Here is an 11819-nt window from a genome sequence, read left to right on the forward strand (position 1 = left end):
AAGTTTACAGCACTAGAACCAAGGACAGATTCAAATAGTTTAATGACATAGTTATGGCTTTCTTCAGTACAACTGGCTCTAAAAAAAGTTCTTTTAAAATTTGCCGATAAACAAGGTTGAAATGATTAAAAAAAAGATTTTTGGTAATCTGCACTGAAAGAAAAAGTGTTTCATAAAATTGTTTAGGCACACACAAATAGCTGCCACAGAAAATGTAAAGATGTCATTTATTTCATGTGAGTTAGATTTCTGTAAGTTGGGTGAGAGTGTCTCTTTCAGGAGATGGTTGAAGTTTAGTTATCTCTCCCTTCTTGCTTTATGGCAATATTATTGAGTGAGGTAGGCTGTTTGTTTTATACTATAACTTTGTAATACATATTACCCAGCATGTTCCACATCTGGTGAACTGAATTGTTTCATAATTGCATTCATTTCTGGAAACTGCAGGCAAGCAAATAAGACTGAACCAGTGGCTAATCCAAGTTTCAGATCTGATGCTGTTGGTTTTCCCAACTGGTCAGTACATGAAGTGAAATCCAACTGAAATGTGATGCCAACATTTTTTCTATATTGACAGGCAATTTCATAAACCACTGGATCAGGGCATCCTAAAATGGAGACTATTTTACAGCTGTTGGGTAGGAGACTTGCAGTCTTCTTAAAGATCTTATCAGTGTAGTGAGCAAATCTTTTATCCTCATTTTCTTTTGATCCCAGGAATTCACCACACACTAAGTCTTCAATGACCTGTGTTAAAACAGAAACTATGGTTGTATTTCCAATTCAAGCCAAAACTTCAGAAGCTAGAAAAAAGAATAAAATCTCCAGCAAGAACCCTTTTTTTCCCACCCCTGATCTGATTAACTGTGTGTGTTTTCCTCTTTGAGAGTTTGCATCATCAATGATCATCTTGAACCAGACTAGTGGTCTGGTTCATAGCATATAGACTTCCAAGATGGATCATTTCTGCAGTTAAGGCTATGGTATGCTGACTTGCTTGCATATCATAGCAATTATAAACAATGATGCTCAAGCCATTAGCATCACGACGAATGGTCAAAAAGCTTTTCCTTTGACATAAAAGTTTTCCTTAAGTTCTTTTTTTAAGCTTTTTTTTTTTTGCAAGGCAAATGGGGTTAAGTGGCTTGTCCAAGGCCACACAGCTAGGTAATTATTAAGAGTCTGAGGCTGGATTTGAACTCAGGTACTCCTGACTCCAGGGCTGGTGCTCTATCCACTGCGCCACCTAGCTGCTCCCTTTTCCTTAAGTTCTGTTGTAGATACCAACAATTCTTTTTTAATATCTTCCTGTAAATCAGTCAATTCTCTCTGACCAAGCTTAAAAGTGTGTATTTCTCACCACTCTGTATTTTACTATAGAAGCTCACTACCTGAGTTGTATGATAAAACTGTGATATATTGTGCTTATTTGGACAGGATAGTAAACACCTCACAAAATAAACATCTCACCTGGGAGCCGACCCTGGGTGGGGGTGGGGCAGGTGGGGGACCAACCATCCCTGACCTTTGGGTGGACCTTACTAGGCACCAAGCCAGGGACTCTCTGAGGTGCTCTCCAAAAGTAGCAGTAACAGTCCAACAAAACCATAATCCCCTTACTTGACTTATTTACCATAATTAAATCATGTCTCAGGACTCCTTGGCTCCTCTGCAACAAGGAAGTTAGCCTTTAATTATGTTAATGTTCTCAATGCAGAAAAACTACAAAGCTTTGTTATGCTAGAATAATAAAGAGGTGGGGTAATGTGCTTATCAAAAAACAAAGGAACTCCCCAATCTCTAATTTTCAGACAAAAGAGAGTAGAGGAGGACTGATTAAGGAAATTAAATTGTTCTTGTCAAAACTTGTAAGTAAAAAAATTATAAAATGAAAGTGATATTTTAAAAAAGAAATATACTAGTATTTATAAATCCAAAGTAGTGTTTTCTTCATATTGATCATCTTGGAAGTCTATATGCTTATTCTTATGTTGTACTCCTCATTTAAAAAATGTTTTGAAATCACCTCTTTTGGATTTGCTTTCATAGCTACACAAGAAAACCAGACAATATTCAAGATGGAAAATGGGGGAAGGACATATGACAGGTATGAAGCCTGATTTAAGTTCATAAATATAGCACCAGAAGGGACCTCAGAGGTCATCTAGTACTCACAATTTTCAATGATCAAATAGATCTGTGATTTCATCAATCAGAGAGTTCTCTCCAATGATGAAGAACATAATCCATCCTATATGACTCTTGTCTACGTTCTACCAAAAGTTTTCCATTTGATGCTCACCCAAAGTGTTGGAAGCTTGGTCAGGCAGCAATGTTATCCATTTCACCTTGGGCCATCACCAGTTAGCCTGACTTTTGTCTTGCCACTGGACTTATATGACTCTGGAAGAAAGAATGAGGCTGATGATATTGTGCAATTCTGCCTCACTTAAATCCAGTTAATGAACAAGTCAAGACAAACAACCATCAACCACTATTTTACCCCAACATTGTGTTGTTTTTGATTCTTTTTGAAAATGAAAAATGAGCCAAGATGGCGACAAGAGAGGATCCTCTCTTAGATGCTCTCATAAAACTTCTAAACTAAGGACTCTAACTAAATTTTCAAGAGACAGAACCCACAAAGGGATCCAGTGAGGCAGTTCTCCAATTCAAGGTAACTTGGAAAAGAGCAGAAAGGCTCTGCTCCCTGGGGTCAGAGGGGTGGCTCTCCAGAGGGGTGGCCCGCCAGAGCGAAAGAACTTCAGCCTCCTGGAGGCAGCCCCAGGGCGCTGGGAGCCACCGCTCACAGCAGTGGGAGAGTTTCCTGACCTATGCCTTGGGAAGCACTGGGCACAAATTGGGGGAATGGGGGACCTCTGCCAGAGTGAGCACAAGCATGTGAAGCCCAGCCCTCAAGGCACACAGGGCACAGGGAACAGCTTGGCCAAGGCAGTCCAGATCCAGGAAATAGAAGCAGGCGGAGTCAGCAAGCAGGAGCCCCCAGGGCATGAGCCCATTGAACCTAGGGAGGGGAGTGAAGAGAGAGAGACTGCTGAGCTCTGTCCTCTGCCCCTGGAACAGGACGCTGGGATTCTGACCGCATTCAGATCCTGATCCCAGTCTAGGCCCCCTCCATAGAACAGCAGGGCCCCCCCTCACCTCAGCCCCATGGCAGAGGGGGGGCACATATGGTCATTCACAGACCAGGAGGGAGGACAGAGCCTCACACACTGAGACCCTTGTGGGAGTGTCCCAAAAGCTCAGGAAGCACCACCAAAACAGGCTAAGGCTGGGGAAATGAGCAAGCAGAGAAACAAGAGGAACATCATTGAGAAATATTTTGCCTGTGAGCACAAGAAGGATCAAAACACTCAGTCTGAAGATGAGGAAGCACAAGCTCCTGCATCTAAAGACTCCAAGAAAAAACAGAAATTGGGCTTAGGCTATGACAGAGCTCAAAAAAAGACTTTGAAAAATCAAATGAGGGAGTTAGAAGAAAAACTGGGAAAAGAAATGAGAGAGATGCAGGAAAAACATGAAAATGAAGTCAGCAGCTTAGTCAAGGAAATCCAAAAAAATACTGAAGAAAATAGCATGCTAAAAACCAGCTTAGGTCAAATGGATAAAACAGTTCAAAAAGTTATGGAGGAGAAGAATGCATTAAAAAGCAAAATTGGCCAGATGGAAAAAGAGATTAGAAAACTCTCTGAGGAGAACAAATCCTTCAGACAAAGAATAGAATTCAGAGAGATTGCCGAAATCAGGACTCAATACTTCAAAACCAAAAGAATGAAAAAATTAGCAGAAAATGTGAAACATCTCATTGAAAAAACAACTGATATGGAAAACAGATTTAGGAAAGATAATTTAAAAGTTATTGGAATACCTGAAAGTCATGATCAGGAAAAGAGCCTTGACATCATTTTCAAAGAATTACTACAGGAAAATTGCCCTGATATCCTAGAAGCAGAGGGCAAAATAGAAATGGAGAGAATCCATCCATCCCCCCAAGAAAGAGATCCCGAAAAAACAACCCCCAAGAAATATTACAGCCAAGTTCCAGTACTCCCAAGTCAAAGAGAAAATATTACAAGCATCCAGAAGGACACAATTCAAATACTGTGGGGCTGCAATCAGGATCTCACAGGACTTAGCAGCAACTACATTAAAAGCTCGTAGGGCTTGAAATATAATATACTGGAAGGCAAAAGAGCTTAGAATGCAACCAAGAATCAACTACCCAGCAAAACTGAATGTCCTCTTCCAGGGAAACAGATGGACTTTCAATGAACCAGGGGAATTTCAAATGTTCCTGTTGGAATGGCCAGAGCTGAACAGAAGGTTTGATCTTCAGATACAGGACTCAGGTGAAGCATGGAGATTGGAGGAGAAGGGGAAAATATGAGGGACTTAATGATGATGAACTGCATGTATTCCTGTATAGAAAAATGACACTGATAATACTCATATGAACCTTTTCAGTTAGTAGAGCAGGTAGAAGGAGATTTTATAGATGAAGCACAGGAGAAAGCTGAATTTGAAGATAAAATATGGTGTAAAAATAGAGTCAATAGAAAAAAAGGGAAATGTAATGGGAGAAAGAAAAAGGAGAGGGGGGGAATAGGCCAAGATATTTCATATAATAGGATTTTTCTTTATTGCAATGATATGGAAGGGAGAAAGGCAAGGGGGAATGAGGGAATCTTCGCTCTCATCAGAGGTGGCTAGGAGAGGAAACAGCATATCTAGTCATTGGGGTATAGGCATCTGGAGTAAGAAGGTGGGGGGAACAGGGGGAAGGGGTGGGGATGTGAATGAAGGAGGAGAGGATGGACCATGGGGGGATAGTGGTCAGTTATAACACATTTTCTTTTTCACTTCTTGCAAGGGGCTGGGGATTGGATGCCCTGTCCGGGACATAGGGCCAGGTGGATGCTGGGCCTAAGGGGTGATAGGGGGGCTCAGGGCCTCTTGGCCCTAGAGCAGGGGATCTGTCTGCTGCACCACTCAGCTACCCTACAGCTGAGACAGAGTGAAAGGAGAGAGGAAAATATAGTACATGGTAGTGGAGAAATACGAAAAGAGGGAGTTGTAATCAGCAGTGGCAATGGTGGAAAAATATGGAAGTAACTTTTTTGATGGACTTATAAAGAATGTGATCCACCCACGACAGAGTTGGTAGTGTAGGAACACAGAGTGAAGCACCTTTTATTATTATTATTATTATTTTTTGGGGGGTGCAGGGCAATTGGGGCTGGGTGGCTTGCCTGGGGCCGCATAGCAGGGTGATCATTGGGTGTCTGAGGCAGGATTTGGACCTGGGTGCTCCTGGCTCAAGGGCCAGTGCTCTGTCTGCCACCCAGCCACCCCTGCTATTATTACTATTTTATTTTATTTTAGGTCTTTATTTTTCTTTTTTTGTTTTTTTGCAGGGAAGTGAGGTTGGGGTGGCTTGCATGTCACACATCTGGGTGATTGTTGGGTGTACGGGGCCAGATATAGGCTCAGGTGCTCCTGGCTCCAGGGCTGGTGCTCCATCCACTGCACCACCTGGCCATACCTACAATTACTACTATAATTTTTTTTTATTTTAATTTTAATATTTTTCTCTCCCCTTTACTTTATCACTCAAATGAGTCTATATTTTTGGGGAGGGGCATATTGTTTACTCTTAAACAAGAATATTTTACTTATGTATTAAAAAATATTAATTGTACAAAATGAGAATAAATAAAATATTAAATAAAGAAAAAATAAAGAAAATGAAAGATGATGTATTCAGAGAAAGAATTGTAGAGTTTGTACAAAGACCAAAGACTATTACCTTCAATTTTTAAAAAAAAATTCTTATTATATGATTTTTCTATCTCTTATACTTTATTTTTTTCCTTAAGGATATGATTTCTCATCACATGCAACTTAGATCAATGTATACTAAGGAAACAATGTAAAGACTAACAGACTGCCTTCTATGGGGGTAGGGGGTGGGGGAGGGAAATGAGATTGGGGGGAAAACTGTAAAATTCAAAATAAATAAATAAATTTTTAAAAAAAGAAAATGAAATTTGAACAAGAAGTATGTGAATTCAGGCTAGGCATTTTAGTTTTCTGGGGTCAGTGAAAGAGTTTAAGGGGTTTCTGTGACATCTGGGGCCAGGCAAGATGACTCCAATTGTTCCTTAACAGTTTTCATTCTACAGAGAAACAAATAAGTCCAGTTTTGAAGCTGTTTCCTTAATTTCCTCATTTCTATCTGCTCCAATTATCACCATAGCTTTGAGGCCTCTGTAAACTCTTGCTGGAATTCTTGCTGATAGTCAGTGATCCTGTCATTGCTGTCTATAAGCAGTATGCATAGAAATGTCAGATAATATCATAATCTTTGCACTTGGGGCTATTAGCCAGTGATCATATTGAGTAATTATCCGGATTGAGGATAGAGGGAGAGGAAAAGTAATTTGTGGAAAGGAGGTTGGGTTTCTGTTTTTTTGCAAAGCAATAGGGTTAAATGACTTGCCCAAGACCTGACAGCTAGGTAAATATTAAGTATTTTGAGGCTGGATTTGAACTCAGGTACTCCTGACTCCAGGGCTAGTGCTCCATTCACTGTGCCACTTGGCTGCCCTGGGGTTGGGGTTTTGAATCAAGATACAGGTAAATAAATAAATAGATAGATAGATAGATAGATAGATAGATAGATAGGCAGATAAATGAATGAATGAATGAACAAACAAACAAATAAATAAATAGATAAATAAATAAATAGATAGATAGATGAAATACAGGTAAATAAATAAATTAAATCAAAATCTAGGTCAGGAGTAATCTGTGTTTCAGGTTAGTAATCTGTGTTTCTGTGGAGAACCAAAGTCCAAGGGCTTGAGGAACAACATTATAAGTAGGGAAGTCAGTTGGCAATTTACAAAATGTGTGAAGTGACTTTTTCTGAGGCAGCCAGCTTTCCCAAATCTTCTGTCTTCTTTGGTGATGGTTTAGATTCTTTCTTCTATGTACTTTGTACTGATGTAGTCACAGATCTATCTAATCTGCTACACTGCCTCTTGACTCAGCTACACTACTAAGGCTGTGGATTTGGATGCTATTCAGTTCGACCTTCTGTCTTGTTCTCTAGACTTGGCTCCTAATATTGTTTGTCAGTTTTTTCTTAAAGAATTTCTCTTATGAACAATTTTAGGATACGGAATAGATGGATTCACCATGCATAAAATGTTCATGCTAAATAATTCCTGAATGGGCATATCTTCTACATGTAGGGTTTAGAGGTCATTCCCAGGGGTAGCAGAGATCACCCTTTCCCATTTTGCCTCAAGGGATTATTTTTACTAGGTCTACAAGTATATTTATGTTTACATTATTGTTCTCTTTGTGCTTATGGACTCTCTAGTTTATGAAAATATATAGTGTCATAGATATACTATTTTGATATGCCTCCTTTGCTGTTGTGAATTCTGAATGGAATCATTGTCTTCTCCTCCCTCATACCTCAACATCTCTCAAGTCTTTTAAACTTTTCCCTACATCTCTACCTATATTAGTATTTATCATGTAAACATGTAACCTTGGTTTCCAGTAAGCCTGGAGCATTTTGCACAGAATTCTCCTAATTGGTGGCATAGATTCTTCATTGGTAGGGTGTGAGGAGCAGAGTTGGAGTGAGAACTTTGAAGAGTAGAGACATTCTTTCTTCTTTCTTCAAGAGAGACATTTATGATTCCAGACTTCCTTCAGGACCAACTTCAGAGAGGAGAAAGACAGAAGGGCAGAAAGATTGTATTGGCAGATAGTAAGGGAAGCAGCCCCTCAACAAATCCTTGATTTATAGTGTACCTCTCTAGAGACATTATGGAAATTTTCCCATGGGGGAATAAAGTTCACAAAAGCTTATCTTTCTCTACTCTAAAGAACTACTTCTTCTATATTTTCTAATATTCTTATCTATAAAACTCTTTGATTTCTGTTTGTTGAATAAATGGGGTTTCTTGCTACTTGTAATGATCTTTTGTCTATTTAGCACACTTAGTGGGAAGGGACCAAGATGGAAGGAATATATGCTTGGAATTCTCTCTCTTTAAGATACAGTGACCAAGAAAGCAGCTTGAGCCAAAAATATTGTCCAAATTGTCCAAATATTGTCCAAATGCTACTTTTATATACTTTGAAAGAAGAACGAAGTGTTAACTTGTGGTTTTTTTATCTTGATCTCCTCAAGAAAAGAATCACATTGCCCCTTGAATTGGGGTAGACAATATTCAAGAAATATTTATTCTTATTTACTTATATTTAGACTTTCCATGAAGGCATATACATCTTATATAGACAACACACATTAACTAAGGATTAACATACAACATATTTTCTGTTATCTAGATGGAGTAAAATAATAGCAATGAAACAATAGCAAGGAATAGGAGAAAAGGTTTGGAATTGAGTTATGGCCCAAATCTATTTCTCCCTCTGGGATAAGCCTCCAAATGGAGGCAAAATTGTCCAACTTAATGAAAATGTGAGGTTTGAACCAATTCCTTTTTTTATTAAAGATTTTATTTATTTTGAGTTTTACAATTTTTCCCCTAATCTTACTTCCCTCCCCCCACCCCCACAGAAGGCAATTTGTCAGTATTTATATTGTTTCCATGGTATACATTGATCCAAATTGTGTGTGATGAGAGAGAAATCATATCCTTAAGGAAGAAACATAAAGTATAAGATCAAACAATAAGATATCAGGTTGTTTTTTTTTTTTCTAAATTCAAGGTAATAGTCCTTTGGTCTTTGTTCAAACTCCACAGTTCTTTCTCTGGATACAGATGGTATTCTCCATTGCAGACAGCACCAAATTGTCCCTGATTGTTGCACTGATAGAATGAGCAAGTCCATCAAGGTTGATCATTGCCCCCATGTTGCTGTTAGGGTGTACAGTATTTTTCTGCTCGTCTCACTCAGCATCAGTTCACACAAATTCCTCCAGGCTTCCCTGAATTCCTATCCCTCCTGTTTTCTAATAGAACAATAGTGTTCCATGACATACATACACCACAGTTTGCTAAGCCATTCCCCAATTGAAGGACCTTTACTTAATTTCCAATTCTTTGCCACCACAAACAGGGCTGCTATGAATATTTTTATACAAGTGATGTTTTTTTTATCATCTTTTTTCATCTCTTCAGGGTATAGACCCAGTAGTGGTATTGTTGTATCAAAGGGTATGCACATTTTTGTTGCCTTTTGGGTGAAAGAACCAATTCCTTTTTAACAAGGTAGTTGAAGCAGGGGAGAGAAATGTATAGTTTTCTCTAGTTGTACTACAATCTCACCAATGTACACTCATCAAGAGGGGAAAGAACAGGTTTTTCTTCTCAGTATCTAATTCCCATTATCTGTTTATTGGGTCTTGAATGAAGGAACAGAAAAATTGACACCTGAGTTGAATTATCAGCTTAACCCTACCTTCCTTAAACCTCATGTAATGGTTTAAAGCAAGAAACACTGCTTATTCGGGTTTCTGATTTGTCTTCCAGAATTCCTCCAAAAAAACAAACTCAGAAATCCAAGTTCAAAAATATTACCAGTGCTGCCTGATTGAGTCTTGTTTCTTTAGTAGTACTTATAATTAGGACTATATCAACAAAAACAAAATTAAATAAAGAAAATAAAGAATAAAACTGTATGCAGAATAACAAACTTTGAATTTCTTAACCTGCTTAAATGAAAATTTATACATGTATTAACTCGAAAATAATGTCTTACTTGTTTTGTTGCTCCTTTATGATCTCCTTTCCATCTTTGTACTTATCAGATTTTATTTTTATTAATTTTAGTCATTGTCTATATTTGATTCTTCTTTTTTATTTTTTTTTAGACTTTTTTTGCAAGGCAAATGGGGTTAAGTGGCTTGCCCAAGGCCACACAGCTAGGTAATTATTAAGTGTCTGAGACCGGATTTGAACCCAGGTACTCCTGACTCCAAGGCTCGTGCTTTATCCACTGGACCATCTGACCGCAACTCTATATTTGATTCTACATTCTTTGCTCTGCATCAGATAACATCATATATTTAAAACTAGAATTCATCTAGTTCAAATCAATTCCTTGGAAAAGATGAGGAAATTGAGTTCAGAAAAGAGAAGCAATTTTGGCATTTTGGGGAACTTAAGAGGCAAAGTAGAGATTTAGGCTAAAATTATCTTCACCTTAAATCCAATGCTATCTGAGCTTAATCTCTCTGACTAGTGCAGTCTTCATGTATATCTTCTCATAATTCTTTGTGTTCTGTCTGTCCTAACACTGTCCTTTTAAAAATTAAAGCAACATTCAGAGCAAGAATTTCTACACAGAGAGCATTAAAAACAAAACAAAATATATCCCAGACTTTGAAGGTAATTCCAAAGGAGGTATTCTGAAAAAAAATTTGAGGATGATTACTTTTAAATACAACAAACTTTTGAAAGTAAATGTTTTGAAATAAATATTAAGTGAGGAGAGGCTCATTGTCATTGGTCTAGTCATTATATGATGAATTCTTTTACTAAAGCAACTGATGAAACAATGGAAAATACAAAATGGCCCTCAGTTTTATGAGGCCTCCATTCCATTCTTCAGGGATTCTGGCAAAATGGTGGAAAAAGAAGCTGAGGATTTTAACAATCACAGTTTTAAGATCATCTTATTATAAGCATTAGCTTAAGTATTGCTACTTAGAAGAGACACCATTATGTCAACTACTATTAGAAAATCAGAATCGGGGGCAGCTAGGTGGTGTAGTGGATAAAGCACTGGTCCTGGAGTCAGGAGTACCTGAGTTCAAATCCGGTCTCAGACACTTAATAATTACCTAGCTGTGTGGCCTTGGGCAAGCCACTTAACCCCATTTGCCTTGCAAAAAAAAAACCTAAAAAAAAAAAGAAAAAAGAAAATCAGAATCACATCAATATTGACAAATTTGCTGAAAAAAAACTAGAAAAGACAAAGAAGTTGCAGGTAATTGGAAAGATGGTCCATACGCTTCCATGAATTTTTGTAAAAGGAGGACAGAAAAGATAAATATTGTTTATATGCCAACATTTTTGTAGGAAATGAAGAAATAGAGAAGTTCTACACGATATTCAGTTACACCCTCCAAATTTAAGCCTCATATACTTCAAGATTTTGTGAAAATGACTGCATTGGGGTAGCTAGGTGGTGCAGTGAATAGAGCACTGACCCTGGAGTCACGAGTACTTGAGTTCAAATCCCGCCTCAGACATTTAATAATTACCTAGCTGTGTGGCCTTAGACAAGCCACTTAACCCCGTTGCTTTACAAAAAAAAAAAACCTAAACTAAAAAGAAAATGACTGCATCAAGTTTAATGGGAAGAACAAAAAATAGTTAAAATGGAGTGCTATAAAATTATAAAAATCAAGCTTAACCCCCAAGAAGAGATATGAGAAAATACTTTCCCATCCTTGCAGAGGTAGGGGAATGAAAATAGGAAACACTGTACATAATTTCCCATTACTTTGATATATTAGCTATGTTGACTTTTCTTTTCCTTTTAAAATTCCTTATTATAACAGATGACTATCTTGGAAGGGGTAAGGGAAGGATACAGCAGAAAATGTGGGTATTATAAAAACAAATATTTTAATACAAATCATTTTTTATAAAAGAAAAGCAAAATATCATTTCAATGCAAAGGTTAGTGCATGGGAATCTTGCAAAAAGTTGTCTTGTTCTTGACAACAAAAAGTTGTCATCCAGAAAAAGAACTGATCTCAGTCTCCTTTTCTTTTTCCTTGCCTTTTCTTACCTTTTTCC

At 37.9% G+C, this 11819-nt stretch overlaps 1 pseudogene; it reads right to left on the minus strand.

Moving 5' to 3' along the window:
* Nucleotides 1-232: 232 nt before the first annotated feature.
* On the minus strand, nt 233-3106 carry LOC141503508 (all trans-polyprenyl-diphosphate synthase PDSS1 pseudogene; annotated as a pseudogene).
* Between the last annotated feature and the right edge of the window lie 8713 nt (nt 3107-11819).

Source organism: Macrotis lagotis, chromosome X (assembly GCF_037893015.1).
Source record: "Macrotis lagotis isolate mMagLag1 chromosome X, bilby.v1.9.chrom.fasta, whole genome shotgun sequence".
NCBI lineage: Eukaryota > Metazoa > Chordata > Mammalia > Peramelemorphia > Peramelidae > Macrotis > Macrotis lagotis.